This window comes from Octopus sinensis, linkage group LG27 (assembly GCF_006345805.1).
Source record: "Octopus sinensis linkage group LG27, ASM634580v1, whole genome shotgun sequence".
Taxonomy (NCBI): Eukaryota; Metazoa; Mollusca; class Cephalopoda; order Octopoda; family Octopodidae; genus Octopus; species Octopus sinensis.
This window is the reverse complement of record NC_043023.1, coordinates 6,311,183-6,326,221: the sequence shown is the minus strand read 5'-3', so window position 1 is coordinate 6,326,221 and position 15,039 is coordinate 6,311,183. Positions and strand designations below refer to the sequence as shown.

At 43.6% G+C, this 15,039-nt stretch overlaps 1 protein-coding gene across 1 annotated transcript in view; it reads left to right on the top strand.

The window, feature by feature from the left end:
• Window positions 1–15,039, top strand: part of LOC115225490 (neurofascin-like) — a 498,646-nt gene that overhangs the window by 131,718 nt on the left and 351,889 nt on the right. The window lies entirely within an intron of this gene.

The following is a 15,039-nucleotide window of genomic DNA, read 5'->3' as shown; positions in this document are numbered from 1 at the left end:
AGCAAAACTGCTGGTTGAAGACATACCCAGAGGGTACGACATTATGTGGGTAGCAGCAGCGGTCCTGCACAATATTGAGCGGGAAATCTCGATACTGCAGATGAGAAAGAAAGAGGTGGTACGATGGAAGGGACAGACCCTGGAACTCCTCGTGCAGGCGGAAAACAAAATTTTAGAAAACCTGCCCGATAGGATATTCAATGAAGACGGAACATCAATGAGAGTATCAGTAGAGGGACGTAGACCCAGATGTTTTAAGTGTGGAGAGAAGGGTCACGTCCGATCGAACTGCATAAAAAAGAAGAAAACAGATGAAGCGCCTCCTCAAAGTGTTCCCAACACTGAAGGGGAGAAGACAGAAAAGGATAATAACAAGACGAAGACAAGTATTGAAACAAAAACGGACTGTACCGAACAAATGGACTACACTCAAGTCACACATAAAAGAAAAAAAGACAACACCCCGGACTCCCCTCCCCAAACAAAGAAAAAAACAGCAAGCACAGCAGACACACACACCAAGCAAATCCCCCAGCCCTACCCCCATGGCACTGTTTTCATTGGGAAACAGTTTGCCAAGCCCCTCCCCATAAAACAAGACGTAAAAAAGTCGTTAAAAAAAAATGAGAAGATCATTGCTTTCGATGAGAAAAATGAAAGAGTTTATAAATATTATAAATTTTCAAAATTTATGTTATATAGTAAGGCTACAGATATAAAAGCAACCACTCGCTTCACGAAAATAAAGGAAGACGAGTGGAAGGAAGAAGTTCTTCGAGAGCATCTAAAGAACCGACTGATCAGAGACGTGACTAAAGAAGTAATGGAGGGCAAACTTGTAATAACCCCGGCAACCACACCCACCCAGAGCCCGGTGGCAACGCCGGTCAAGAGCCCTGCAGCAGCGACTACAAGGGAGGAAGAAGGGGAAGCAGGCAGATTTAAACTGTCATGCTCCCTTTCCCAACCGTGAGTACATTTATTTTCTCTCTCACCTACAATGGCTAAGTTGGGTTGTATAAATGTACGTGGAATGGGGTTGAAATGGAAGCAAATTTGCTTCCTGCACGACCTCACGACACATGGTGTTGATATAGCTATTGCAACCGAGTCCAAGATGAACGGGGCCCAAGCGTTCTCGCCTCTTCTAAATGGCTTCGAGAAATTTATTTCTCCTAGCCGAGGAAGAGGCAGAGGCGTGGCAGTCCTTATCAGGAAGAGCTTGGACTTACAGGTAAGTACTGTCTTTCTGGACCCAGAAGGCAGGCTGGTTGTTCTGGATGTGACACACGTAAGTAAACAGTCCTTCAGGTTGGTAGCTGTCTACGCTCCGAACGAGAGTAGACAGGCGGGTTTTTTTCGGAACCTGGAGCCCTTTTTAGCGACGTCGAAAACGGTAATCCTAGTAGGGGACTTTAACACTGTCCTTGAAGCGCGGGTCGACAGTGTTGGCTCAACCAATAGGAAAGGGAACCCTAGCCTCAAGGGTCTACTAGAGAGCTTTGATCTAGTAGACCGTTACCGACTGGATGAGCCGAGCGTTCCACAGTGGACGTGGAGTAACAGCGACGGCTCACGCAGATCGTATCTAGATAGGATATTTATTAAGAAAAGAGATAAGGATACGTTTAGTTGTCCACAGTTCCACATTGTGCCTTACTCAGATCACAAATTTGTGACGTGTGAGATGCAGTTGGACAAGTGTCATAGACAAGGACCCGGGTACTGGAAGCTGAACAAGGCTATTTTGAATTGTGAAGACTTCCGTACCCGGATTAAGGTATTAGTACAGAGGGCATTGTGTGGCACCATCATTAACAATAGATGGTGGCACTCCCTCAAAAGAGCCATTCGTTCAGAGTCCGTTAGATTTAGCAATCAGCTAAGTATAGATAGGGCTAGTCTAGAGGGCGATTTAGTTAAGAATCTAGACGAGGCAATGGAAGCTGGCTCTGCATCCGGAGTGTTGGCGGCAAGGACGGTATTGTACCGTCACCTTAACTCCAAACACGAAGGTTGCAGAGTCAGAGCTAAGCTACGCGCTGGGAAACGAGAAGGTATTAACGTGGCCGGATGGGCCCGTCGTGTGGAGAGTCAGAGAGGCAACAAAGCCTCAATCAAATCTTTGACTGACGAACAGGGACACAAGAAAGTGTGTCTATGGCCAGCTTTAACTGACGAACAGGGACAAAAGATCTATGGACAGGAGGAGATGCAAAAGTTTCTTCACCAGCATTTCGCCCGCGTGTTCAGGGGTGGTGTGGCGCCGGAGCGGGGAAGGACCTTAAAGGACTTCCTGGCCGGCGGACCGCGGCTCTCGGGGCGTGAGGCGGAGTGCTGTGAAGGAGCGATCACTCCCGCGGAGATAGAGGGATACTGGCCGGATGCGGCCGGGGTTGGATGGTCTGCCCTACGAGTTTTACCAAAGTATGCCGGACTTGTTCGGGGGATATTGGCAGGCGTCTACACGAACTGGCAGCAGAATGGGAGAATTCCCAGCTCTGTAAGCCGGGGTGGTGACGCTAATCCAGAAAGACCCGAGCAAGGGGGATAACATTAGTAACTACAGGCCCATAACTCTACTTAATGTAGAGTTAAAGATTTTGGCCAAGGTGTTGGCAAAAAGGTTGACGGTTGTCGTGGAGAAACTTGTAGGGAGAGCACAGACATGTGCAATTCCAGGCAGGTCGATCCAGGACAATCTTCACCTTATACGCTACACCTTAGACAGGGTGGGTAAATTAACCGGCAAGGGAGGGGTAATGGTCCATTTAGACCAAAGTAAAGCCTTCGATAGGGTAGACCATGAGTACCTGGCGATGGTCCTCGAAGCGGCTGGACTGGGCCCTGAATTTCGCGGGTGGATCTCCGCTATGTATAGCGGTATCAAGTCCACCGTCCAGATAAACGGTTACCTAACGGAACCGTTTTCGATTGAATGTTCAGTTCGTCAAGGGTGCCCCTTGTCACCACTTTTGTACGTGTTGGCTCTTGAGCCATTGCTGCGAAAGTTGGAGAGGCTGGGAAGCAACTCGGATGAGATCGGAGGTGGGAGGTCGGTTACTGCTTACGCGGATGACGTCACCCTCATCGTGTCCAATGAGGCCCGCTACCTTGTGTGGAAGAGGCTATCAGAGGATACGAGGCGGTGGCAGGAGCAAAGGTTAACAAGGACAAGTCGGTGGCTTGCGCCTCGGCACCTGGAGGAGCAAGTCGATATCGTCCAGCGTCGTGGGACACTGGACGGATGGCCCTGTTAAGTTGCTAGGAGTCTGGTTTGGGCCAGACTCCCAAACGGAGAAGAACTGGAGTGAGGTGACGAGCAAGGTGGAGGCCATAGTACGGACTTGGTCCGGAAGATCTCTGTCCTTGAAAGGAAGGGCGGAGGTGGTGCAGATGTTCATTGCATCTGTAATCACTTACCGCCTGACCGTTGTCCCTTGCCCCGGTTCATGGCTTAACAAGTTGGAGCGAATCCTTTTCCGCTTTTTGTGGAAGGGAGGAAAGCCACTTGTGAGGCGCTCCGTTTGCTGCCAGGAACCGTTAAAGGGTGGGTTAGGAATGCCTTGGCTGATGATGCGCAGACATGCGTTGAGGCTGAAGCATCTCTGGCACCACCTGGAGGGTGATAAGGTGTGGAGTCCGCTGGCAGGGAAATTTTTCCCGAGACTGGCCTCCTTAACGGATTTTAAACCCGGTCGCATCAAAAGATGGAAACTGACTTTATGGCAAAGGGAGTGCCGACAGGCACTCACGCTGATCCACAAGGCGGCAAGGCCGGCTGCGGAAATACCACCTCGGTATTTTATAGAAGGCTGGTAGAGGCAAAAAACGACGACGTCCTAGGAGGGGCTCTGGGGTTTGACGAAGACCAGCTTACCAACCTGTTTAAAAAGACTTTCAGGACGGGGTACTTGGATAATTTCCAAAGATCCCTGGCCTGGCAGTGTTATAGGAACGCTCTACCTGTTCGCGAGAAGTTGTCGCGGCACGGAATTCCAGTGCCACCGACGTGTCCAAGGTGCGAGTTGGACGATGAAACTGTCCAGCACGCCTTTGTACACTGTCGGAAGTTGTCAGACTTGATAAGTTACGCAGAACACGTGTTATCGCATCTAGGACGAGTACAGCTGTCGGCTGAGTCTATGATTAAGATGATACCGCCAACTGGACTCTCGAAGGAAGGTGAGGCATGTTTTCACTGCACGGTTGCAGTAGTAAAAGAATGCATGTGGAGAACAAGAATGGAAGGAGTCGCGATAGGAACCTTTGTCTCCGGCCCCGGCTTGCTCACTTACTTCAGATATCATCTGAAGAGCAAAATGGGGCTGGAGAAGAGGAGCTTACCACGGGGTGTGTATGAGAAAAGATGGAAGGAAGTGGAAAGAAAGGTGGGTGTTAGAAACCCAGCTTAACTATGGAGGGAGGAGAGGAAATAAAAGCTGCGGGGCTTGTAAATTGCCGGGGTTTGAACTGTGATAAGATGCGACTGGTTATACAAAGGACAATTTAGAGACGAATTTTTAATATAAATGTTATAAAAAAATTTTTAAAAAGCGAACCTCTTAATTATTTGTTTTGCATGTTTGTTTTGTAATTGTAATTCTATGTGTAAGATTATATAATCATAATAAAGAAATCACTATTGTGGTTATAATCACAAAAGAAATAAATGCCCAGCATTTCACAAGATATGTGAAAAATAGCAAGAAACAAGGACACTATGCAAAAATGTGCAAATCAAAAAAATTTGTACATAAAGTAGAGATACATACCGACGATTATCAGATGACGATACACATGCACTCGAATGATCACTGCAAATAATTCCCGCGTGCACAAAATCGAAAAGTTCAAGACTCCAAAAGACATTTGGACGGTCGAACTAAATGAATAACACAAATATAACATTCAAAATTGATACAGGAGCAGACGTAACCGTACTGCCATTCAGAGAATATAAAACTATAATTCCAAAACCACAACTGCAAAAAAACTCAACTCGATTATCAGCTTACAATAACACAGCTATAAAAGTGCTAGGCAAATGCACAGCAGTCGTTAAATACAAAGAATTATCAAAACAAATGAAATTCATTGTTGCAAAAACAAACTCGCACGCAGTTATAGATGCAAAGCTCAAGATCTGAACCTAATTCAGAGAATTTTTTAAATAAATTCGTCGAACGCAAACGACATAATAGAAAAATATGAAGACCGTTTCGGAGAAATCGGCACTTTGTCAATAACACATCATATCACAGTGGATCCACAAATAACTCCTGTAATTCATCCACCAAGATCGGTTCCTTTTTCTATAAAAGAAAAACTCAACAAAAAATTAAAAAGAATGACAGAATTAGGAATCATAAGACCTGTTAGTGAGCCTGCAGACTGGGTAAATTCCCTAGTCATCATTGGAAAAGCCAACGGAAAACTCCGACTCTGTTTAGACCCCAAGAATCTAAACAAAGCCATAAAAAGGCAACATTCCAAACTCCCCACAGCGGAGGACATTTTTGCACAAATGCATAACCCTAAATATTTCTCAAAACTCAATGCATCTAATGGATACTGGCAAATTCCAGTTGACGAAGAAAGCTCCCACCTGTTAACGTTCAACACATCTTTTGGAAGATATCGCTTCACACGACTACCCTATGGAATTCACAGCGCCAGTGAAGTTTTCCAAAAAGAAATCGCAAAAATAATAGAGGGCATAGAAGGAGCAAGAAATTCACAGGATGACATCATAATCTGGTCCAGCACTTTAGAAGAACACACAAATAGACTACAACAAGTTTTCGACCGAATCCGAAAGCACGGATTAAAGTTAAATAAATCAAAGTGTATCTTCTATGAATCACAAATTACGTACCTTGGGCATCTATTAACCAGCGAAGGGATAAAACAAGATCCAACCAAAGTACAAGCAATCATTCACATGCCACTGCCAACAAGTAAAAAAGAATTACAAAGATTCCTAGGTATGGCAAATTACCTATGGAAATTTTTATCTAATTACTCCGAAGTTACAGCACCATTACGCCAGCTTCTACAGAGTGACATGTTATGGTCATTCGACAAACCACAAATCGAAGCAATAAAAAAGCTAAAAGAAATGATTACCAGAAAACCAGTGCTACAATTTTATGATCCAGATCTACCAATAAAAATAACTGCAGATACTAGTAAGCATGGGCTCGGAGCGATACTTGAGCAGAAACACAACGAAAGATGGCTGCCTGTTTCGTTTGCATCTCGTGCAACAACTCAAGCGGAACAAAACTACTGTCCGATAGAGAGCGAAGCGTGGAAAAATACAGAGATTAAGAATATGAAATTTTTTTAGCAACAGAAGGTACAAATAAAGGTGCATGCGAATACAACAGAAATACAGGTAAAATTACAGAGCATAAGAGAAGTCTCAGCATATTGACTTACTACAGAGTTAGTTACCAGTTCATGTGGTACACTATAAGTTCTATAATGGTAAAATTACAGAGAAACATATAATTTGGCAGCCTGTTGAAAGAATTTGTGGAGTAGCAAAAATTTATTACTCTCCGAGGAGATAAATAAATATCTAGACAGATATTGATTTAGATATTCCGGCTTCATGCCTAGTCGCCGAATCCATTCTTTCACATCTCTCCACAAACGTTCAATGTTTTGTGTGTCGGATCTACAAAGTTTTCAGACTGGTTTATCACGTAATGGTGGTAACCCAAACTGCTTAGATCTCTGTAGGCAGCCCAAGAATCGCTGTAAATAATTGGAGCCAGGTTTGATATGTTTTTGAATTGGAGGAACCAGTGTCGCTTTGTCACACTTCTTATTAATAAGAGGCACAACAAAACGACGGTTACTGGTTTGCTCTATTCCACCAAACAACCAAACTTGGCTCAAAATTCGATCCCTCCCATATTTACGATGAACAATCAAAGTCTCATCAATTTCGACTTCGATTGATTCGCCGCCGATCGCTTCCTGAGATTGAAGCCAATTTTCCGTGACTTCGGAACAAAATGATCTCCAGTCTACACTAGTTGCTGGACTCAATTCCAGGTTTTCTACGACTCTTATATGCTGCCATGCACCAAGCAGAAACTCATTCACAAAGATAATAAGCTTCCATGAAACGAATGCGTGCATTATCAAGAAAGGTCCCATGAAAGTCTGATATCAAATAGCCACATTGACGCCGCTTCTTTGATTTTGCGACAGTAAAACTCTTCCTACATCTCCAAATATGCTGGTCTTCTCTGTATATACATTTGCTTCCACATCGAGGACATGTTACAAAAGTTGGTAGGACACCATGATTCCGAAGGAATTCTGTAGCTTTTCCGTCTTCCTGAATAAATTTACGCCATCCCTTCCTCGTAAGCCTGAGTGATACGCTTGGCCTTCCTTTGCAGATACTTCAAGGGCACTGAAATGGTGTCTAAAGCCAGCTGGAGACGACGATCTCTTGGGGCTATAAAGCTACAGTAACACCCCCTCCCCTATGTGGTTAGCCATGTTAAGATGGCTTCTATACTTTACATTATCGAGCGATTACTGTTTCAATCTCATTCTGAGATTTAATAATGCTTACTGTCAGTTTTTCGAAATCAGTGGCAGACGTCACTAGAAAAACTCATATATTTGCAAGGCGGCCTTCCCTTTCATCACGACCTGGTGGTTTGTCACGCGTCTAGGGACCCCTCTTTCATCTGTGTATTGAGAAGTTAGCTGCCTATTTTGTTGAGTGAGTTCGTTTTTTGTTCGTCGTTGTTTATGTTACTCGTGAATTGAACAGTTGTCCGTTGTGTAACTAATTTTCGCCCTACGGGGCAGAAAATTCTGTGTTTAAACATTGTAGTTACCTTCGAGGTAATTTTTTTTTTATTTTAAACATTTGTTCTCATAATTTGAGAAATGGAGTTCGACTTGGCGTCGAGGAGCGACTTTCCCGTGATGGGAAAAGGCGAACAGAAGGATATCGAAGTCAAAAAACAGTCTTTTTTGGCCACAGTGGGCGGAACCATAACGAATGTAGAATTTAAGATTGAACAGTTATTCGAATTTCGGAACTTACTAAAAATGGAAGGCAATGAAATTAAACTGGTACTGCCGCAAGCGAAGGTACAGGAAATAAAGGCAAAGACAGTTGTATACAAAGTTTATAGCAACAAAAAAAAAAATAATGGATGTCAAAAACGAGATAGTAGAAAAGTGCTTGTCCCCGGGTGTGGACCAAAATTCGCCACGTTGTTCGAGGTGCTCGCAGCGCTACCGTTGAAGCACATTTCGACTCGGCTGATGTGGCAAGAGAGGTGTCATCAATGACCTTGAAAAATGAGGATATCATGTTGCTACCTTCGTATATGGGGAAAAGAACAGTCAAACTACATGTAGAGGATATACCAAGAGGGTATGACATAATGTGGGTAGCAGCGGCAGTCCTGCACAACGTAGAGCGGGAAGTTTCAATTCTGCAGATGAGAAGGAAAGAGGAGGTGCGCTGGAAAGGACAGACGCTAGAACTCCTCGTTCAGGCAGAAAATAAGATACTGGAAAACTTGCCCGATAGGGTATTTAATGAGGATGGAACTTCCATGAGAGTGTCAGTGGAGGGGCGCAGACCTAGGTGCTTTAAATGTGGCGAAAAGGGTCACGTCCGCTCAAACTGTTTAAAAAAAAAGAAAATCATTGAAGCCCCTCCTCAAAGTGCTTCAAACACTGAAAGGGAGAAGGCGGAAAAAGAACCCAAGACGGCGACAAGCAAAGAAACCGAAACGGAGGATTTTAATGAACAAATGGATTACACACAGGTGAAACACAAAAGAAAAAAAGATAACACCCTGGACTCCCCTCCCCAAACAAGGAAAAAATCAGCAAACATACATACAAAGCAAATTCCCCAGCCCTACCCCCACGGCACTGTATTCATTGGAAAACAGTTCGCCAAGCCCCTCCCCATAAAACAAGATTTGAAAAATTTTTTTTAAAAAAATGATAAGATCATAGCATTTGACGAAAAGAACGATAGGGTATACAAATATTTTAAATTTTCCAAATTTAAACTATTCAGCAAGTCTACAGACACAAAAGCAACCACGCGCTTCGCAAAAATAAAGGAAGACGAGTGGAAGGAGGAAATACTACAAGAACATCTGAAGAATAGACTTATAAGAGACGTAACAAAGGAAGTACTGGAGGGTAAACTTATTATAACCCCGGCAACCACACCTACCCAGAGCCCGATGGCAACTCCGGTTAAGAGCCCTGCAGCTATGATCACAAGGGAGGAAGAAGGGGAAGCGGGCAGAATTAAACTGTCATGCTCCCTTTCTCAAACGTAAGTTTATTTACTTTTTCTCTCACCGACAATGGCTAAGCTGGATTGTGTGAATGTACGTGGAATGGGGTCAAAATGGAAACAAATTTGTTTCCAGAACAACCTCACGACACATGGAGTGGACGTAGCGATTGCAACCAAGTCCAAGATGAACGGGACCCAAGCGTTCTCGCCTCTTCTAAATGGTTTCGAGAAATTTATTTCTCCTAGCCGAGGAAGAGAAAGAGGCGTGGCAGTCCTTATCAGGAAGAGCTTGGACTTGCAGGTAAGTGCTGTCTTTCTGGACCCAGAAGGCAGGCTGGTCATTCTGGATGTAACCCACGTAAGTAAACAGTCCTTCAGGTTGGTAGCTGTCTACGCTCCGAATGAGTGTAGGCAGTCGGGTTTTTTTCGGAACCTGGAGCCCTTTTTAGTGACGTCGAAAACAGTAGTCTTAGTAGGGGACTTTAACACTGTCCTCGAAGCGCGGGTCGACAGTGTTGGCTCAACCAATAGGAAGGGGAACCCTAGCCTCAAGGGTCTACTAGAGAGCTTTAATCTAGTAGACCGTTATCGACTGGATGAGCCGAGCGTTCCACAGTGGACGTGGAGAAACAACGATGGCTCACGCAGATCGTATATAGATAGGATATTCGTTAGGAAAAGAGAATAAGGATACGTTTAGTTGTCCAGTGTTTCACATTGTGCCTTACACGTATCAAAAATTTGTGACTTGTAGGGTGCAATTAGATAAGTGCCATAGACAGGGACCCGGGTACTGGAAGCTGAACAAGTCTATTTTGAATTGTGAAGACTTCCGTACCCGGATTAAGGTGTTAGTACAGAGGGCATTATGTGGCACCATCATTAACAATAGATGGTGGCACTCCCTCAAAAGAGCCATTCGTTCAGAGTCCATTAGATTTAGCAATCAGCTAAGGTTAGATAGGTCTAGGATAGAGGACGATTTAGTTAAGAATCTAAACGAGGCAATGGAAGCTGGCTCTGCATCCGGAGTGATGGCGGCAAGGACGGTATTGTACCGTCACCTTAACTCCAAACACGAAGGTTGCAGAGTTAGAACTAAGCTACGCGCAGGGAAACGAGAAGGTATTAACGTTGCCGGATGGGCCCGTCGAGTGGAGAGTCAGAGAGGTAACAAAGCTTCAATCAAGTCTTTAACTGACGGACAGGGACACAAGAAAGTGTGTCTATGGCCAGCTTTAACTGACGAACAGGGACAAAAGATCTATGGACAGGAGGAGATGCAAAAGTTTCTTCACCAGCATTTCGCCCGCGCGTTTGGGGGTGGTGTGGCACCGGAGCAGGGGAAGGCCTTTAAGGACTTCCTAGCCGGCGGACCGCGGCTCTCGGGGCGTGAGGTGGAGTGCTGTGAAGGAGCGATCACTCCCGCGGAGATAGAGGGGGTACTGGCCGGATGCGCCGGGGAAAAGTCGCCGGGGTTGGATGGTCTGCCCTACGAGTTTTACCAAAGTATGCCGGACTTGTTCGGGGGAATATTGGCAGGCGTCTACACGAACTGGCAGCAGAATGGGAGAATTCCCAGTTCTGTAAGCCGGGGAGTGGTGACGCTAATCCAGAAAGACCCGAGCAAGGGGGATAACATTAGTAATTACAGGCCCATAACTCTACTTAACGTAGAGTTAAAGATTTTGGCCAAGGTGTTGGCAAAAAGGTTGACGATTGTTGTGGAGAACTTGTAGGGAAAGCACAGACATGTGCAATTCCAGGCAGGTCGATCCAGGACAATCTTCACCTTATACGCTACACCTTAGATAGGGTGGGTAAATTAACCGGCAAGGGCGGGCATGGTCCATTTAGACCAAAGTAAAGCGTTCGATAGAGTAGACCATAAGTACCTGGCGACGGTCCTCGAAGCGGCTGGACTGGACCCTGAATTTCGCGGGTGGATCTCCGCTATGTATAGTGGCATCAAGTCCACCGTCCAGATCAACAGTTACCTAACGGAACCGTTTTCGATCGAATGTTCAGTTCGTCAAGGGTGCCCCTTGTCACCACTTTTGTACATGTTGGCTCTCGAGCCATTGCTGCGAAAGTTGGAGAGGCTGGGAAGTAACCCGGATGAGATCGGCGGCGGGTGACGGTTTCTGCTTATGCAGATAACGTCACCCTCATCGTGTCCAATGAGGCCCAGCTACCTTGTGTAGAAGATGCTATCAGAGGATACGAGGTGGTGGCAGGAGAAAAGGTTAACAAGGACAAGTCGATTGGCTTACGCCTCGGCACCTGGAAGAGCAAGTCGATATCGTCCAGTGCCATGGGACACTGGACGGATGGTCCTGTTAAGTTGCTAGGAGTTTGGTTTGGGCCACACTCCCAAACGGAGAGGAATTGGAGTGAGGTGACGGACAAGGTGGAGGCCATAGTATGGACCTGGTCTGGAAGGTTTCTGTCCTTGAAAGGAAGGGCGGAGGTGGTACAGATGTTCATTGCATCTGTAATCACTTACCGCCTGACCGCTGTCCCTTGCTCCGATTCATGGCTTAGCAAGTTGGAGCGAATCCTTTTCCGCTTTTTGTGGAAGGGAGGAAAGCCACTTGTGAGGCGCTCCGTTTGCTGCCAGGAACCGTTAAAGGGTGGGTTGGGAATGCCTTGGTTGATGATGCGCAGGCATGCGTTGAGGCTGAAGCATCTCTGGCACCACCTGGAGGGTGATAAGGTGTGGAGTCCGCTGGCAGGGGAATTTTTCCCAAGACCGGCTTCCTTAGTGAATTTTAAACCCGGTTGCATCAAAAGACGGAATCTGACTTTATGGCAAAAGGAGTGCCGACAGGAACTCACGCTGATCCACAAGGCGGGCAAGGCCGGCTGCGGAAATACCACCTCGGTATTTTATAGCAGGCTGGTAGAGGCAAAGAACGACGACGTCCTAGGAGGGGCTCTGGAATTCGACGAAGACCAGCTTACCAACCTGTTTAAAAAGACTTTCAGTACGGGGTATTTGGATAACTTCCAAAGATCCCTGGCCTGGCAGTGTTATAGGAATGCTTTACCTGTTCGCGAGAAGTTATCGCGGCACGGAATTTCAGTGCCACCAACGTGTCCAAGATGCGGGTTGGACGATAAAACCGTCCAGCACGCTTTTGTACACTGTCGGAAGTTGTCAGACTTGATAAGTTACGCAGAACACGTGTTATCGCATCTGGGATGAGTACAGCTGTCGGCTGAGTCTATGATTAAGATGATACCGCCAACTGGACTCTCGAAGGAAGGTGAGGCATGTTTTCACTGCACGGTTGCAGTAGTAAAAGAATGCATGTGGCGTACAAGAATGGAAGGAGTCGCGATAGGAAACTTTGTCTCGGGCCCCGGCTTGCTCACTTACTTCAGATATCATCTGAAGAGCAAAATGGGGCTGGAAAAGAAGATCTTACCACGAGGTGTGTATGAAAAAAGATGGAAGGAAGTGGTGAAAAAGGTGGGTGTCAGAAACCCAGTTTAACTAAGGATGGAGAAGAGGAAAGGAAAGCTGCGGGGCTTAAAATATATCGGTAAGATTTCAATCTAATGTAATGTTATATTAGTCAATGCAAAGGACAATTTAAATAGTTTTTTGTATAATGAATAATCCATATATTTTGGAAATTTTTAAATGAACCACATAACTGTTTTTTGTATGTATGTCCTGTATTGTTCTTCTATGTACTGATTTTATAATCGTAATAAAGAATTAATCGCGACCTGGTGGTTATCGCCCGTTGACAAGGGACAAAAATCCCGAAACTAGTCCGAGCGTATCACTCAGGCTTGCGAGGAAGGGATGGCCTCCCTTTGCAAATACTTCAAGAGCACTGATATGGTGTCTAAAGCCAGCTGGAGACGACGATCTCTTGGGGCTATAAAGCTACAGTAACACCCCCTCCCCTATGTGGTTAGCCATGTTAAGATGGCTTCTATACTTTATAATATTTTATATTATTTGCTTAATATTTTGTTATTTACTCTTTTACTTGTTTCAGTCATTTGACTGCAGCCATGCTGGAGCACCGTCTTTAATCGAGCAACTCGACCCCGGGACTTATTCTTTTGTAAGCCCAGTACTTATTCTATCGGTCTCTTTTGCTGAACCGCTGAGTGATGGGGACGTAAACACACCAGCATTGGTTGTCAAGCAATGCTAGGGGGGACAAACACAGACACACATGCATATATACGACGGGCTTCTTTCAGTTTCCATCTACCAAATCCACTCACAAGGCTTTGGTCGGCCCGAGGCTATAGTAGAAGACACTTGCCCAAGGTGCCACGCAGTGGGACTGAACCCGGAACCATGTGGTTGGTAAACAAGCTACTTACCACACAGCCACTCCTACGCCTATATATATAGATATATATATACGACGGGCTTCTTTCAGTTTCCGCTTTCAACCGATTCTGTTGAAACTTGACACACACATAGCCCAATGTCATAATTCAAAACTAACGCAGCGAAAATTTTGAAAAATTCCCCCAGTTCTGAAAAAAATCGATAAATTCGACATGGGGTCGAGAATCTAAGCTTTTTATATGCAACACATTTTCTGTCTAGGGGACACAACTCAACCTTTTTATCGCCCAAAGGGACAGCTAGGAACATCGTATACACAGAAGTATTCGAGTGAAGGGAAGACATTGCAACCTACACATGCGCCTTTGTTCCCTAGAGGGAAAGGACTAGATTGGGATTAGTCGTTGCCTACTAGGGGCTCTTACATACCCGGGCAATGCCGGGCTATGCTGCTAGTGTGTATATATTTTGAACCTGAGATGTGATTATGATGTTCCAGCGATCTGATGAATAACTTTATTTGGATTTAATTTATTTAATATACAGTTGTTTTACATAATGTTAAGTTTATATATATTGTTATAGACATGTATATATAATTTCTTACATATTAAAATTCGGATAGCATACATATATATATATGTATACACGTGTGTGTGTGTGTGTGTGTGTGTGTGTGTATGTATACATATATATCATCATCATCATCATGATATATATACAAATATATATATCTATATATACACATTATATAAATATATATATCTACACACACACACACACATATATATGTATATATACACATATATATATATCTACACATACACATATATATATGTATATATAGACATTTTATATATATATATACACACACACATTAGATATATACATACACACACACAGATATATACATTATATATACATATATATATACATACACACACACATTAGATACATACATTATATAAATATATACATATATATATATACATACACACACACATATTAGATACATACATTATATAAATATATACATATATATATATATATATATACACATACACACACACTATATATATGTATGTATAAATATTATATATATGTATATTATATTTATATGTATATATACATTCGTAATCATCATCGTTTTAACACATAATATATATATAATATATATATATATATATATATATACCTACATGTACATGTATATATCATATATTATTATATATGTTATTACATATTATTAAATATTATTATATATGTTATTTATATATCATTAAATATTATTATATGTTATTTATATATCATTAAATATTATTATATATTATTGTTATTATATACATTATTTATTATATATTATATATAATTTTTTTATATATAAATTATGTGTATATATGTATAT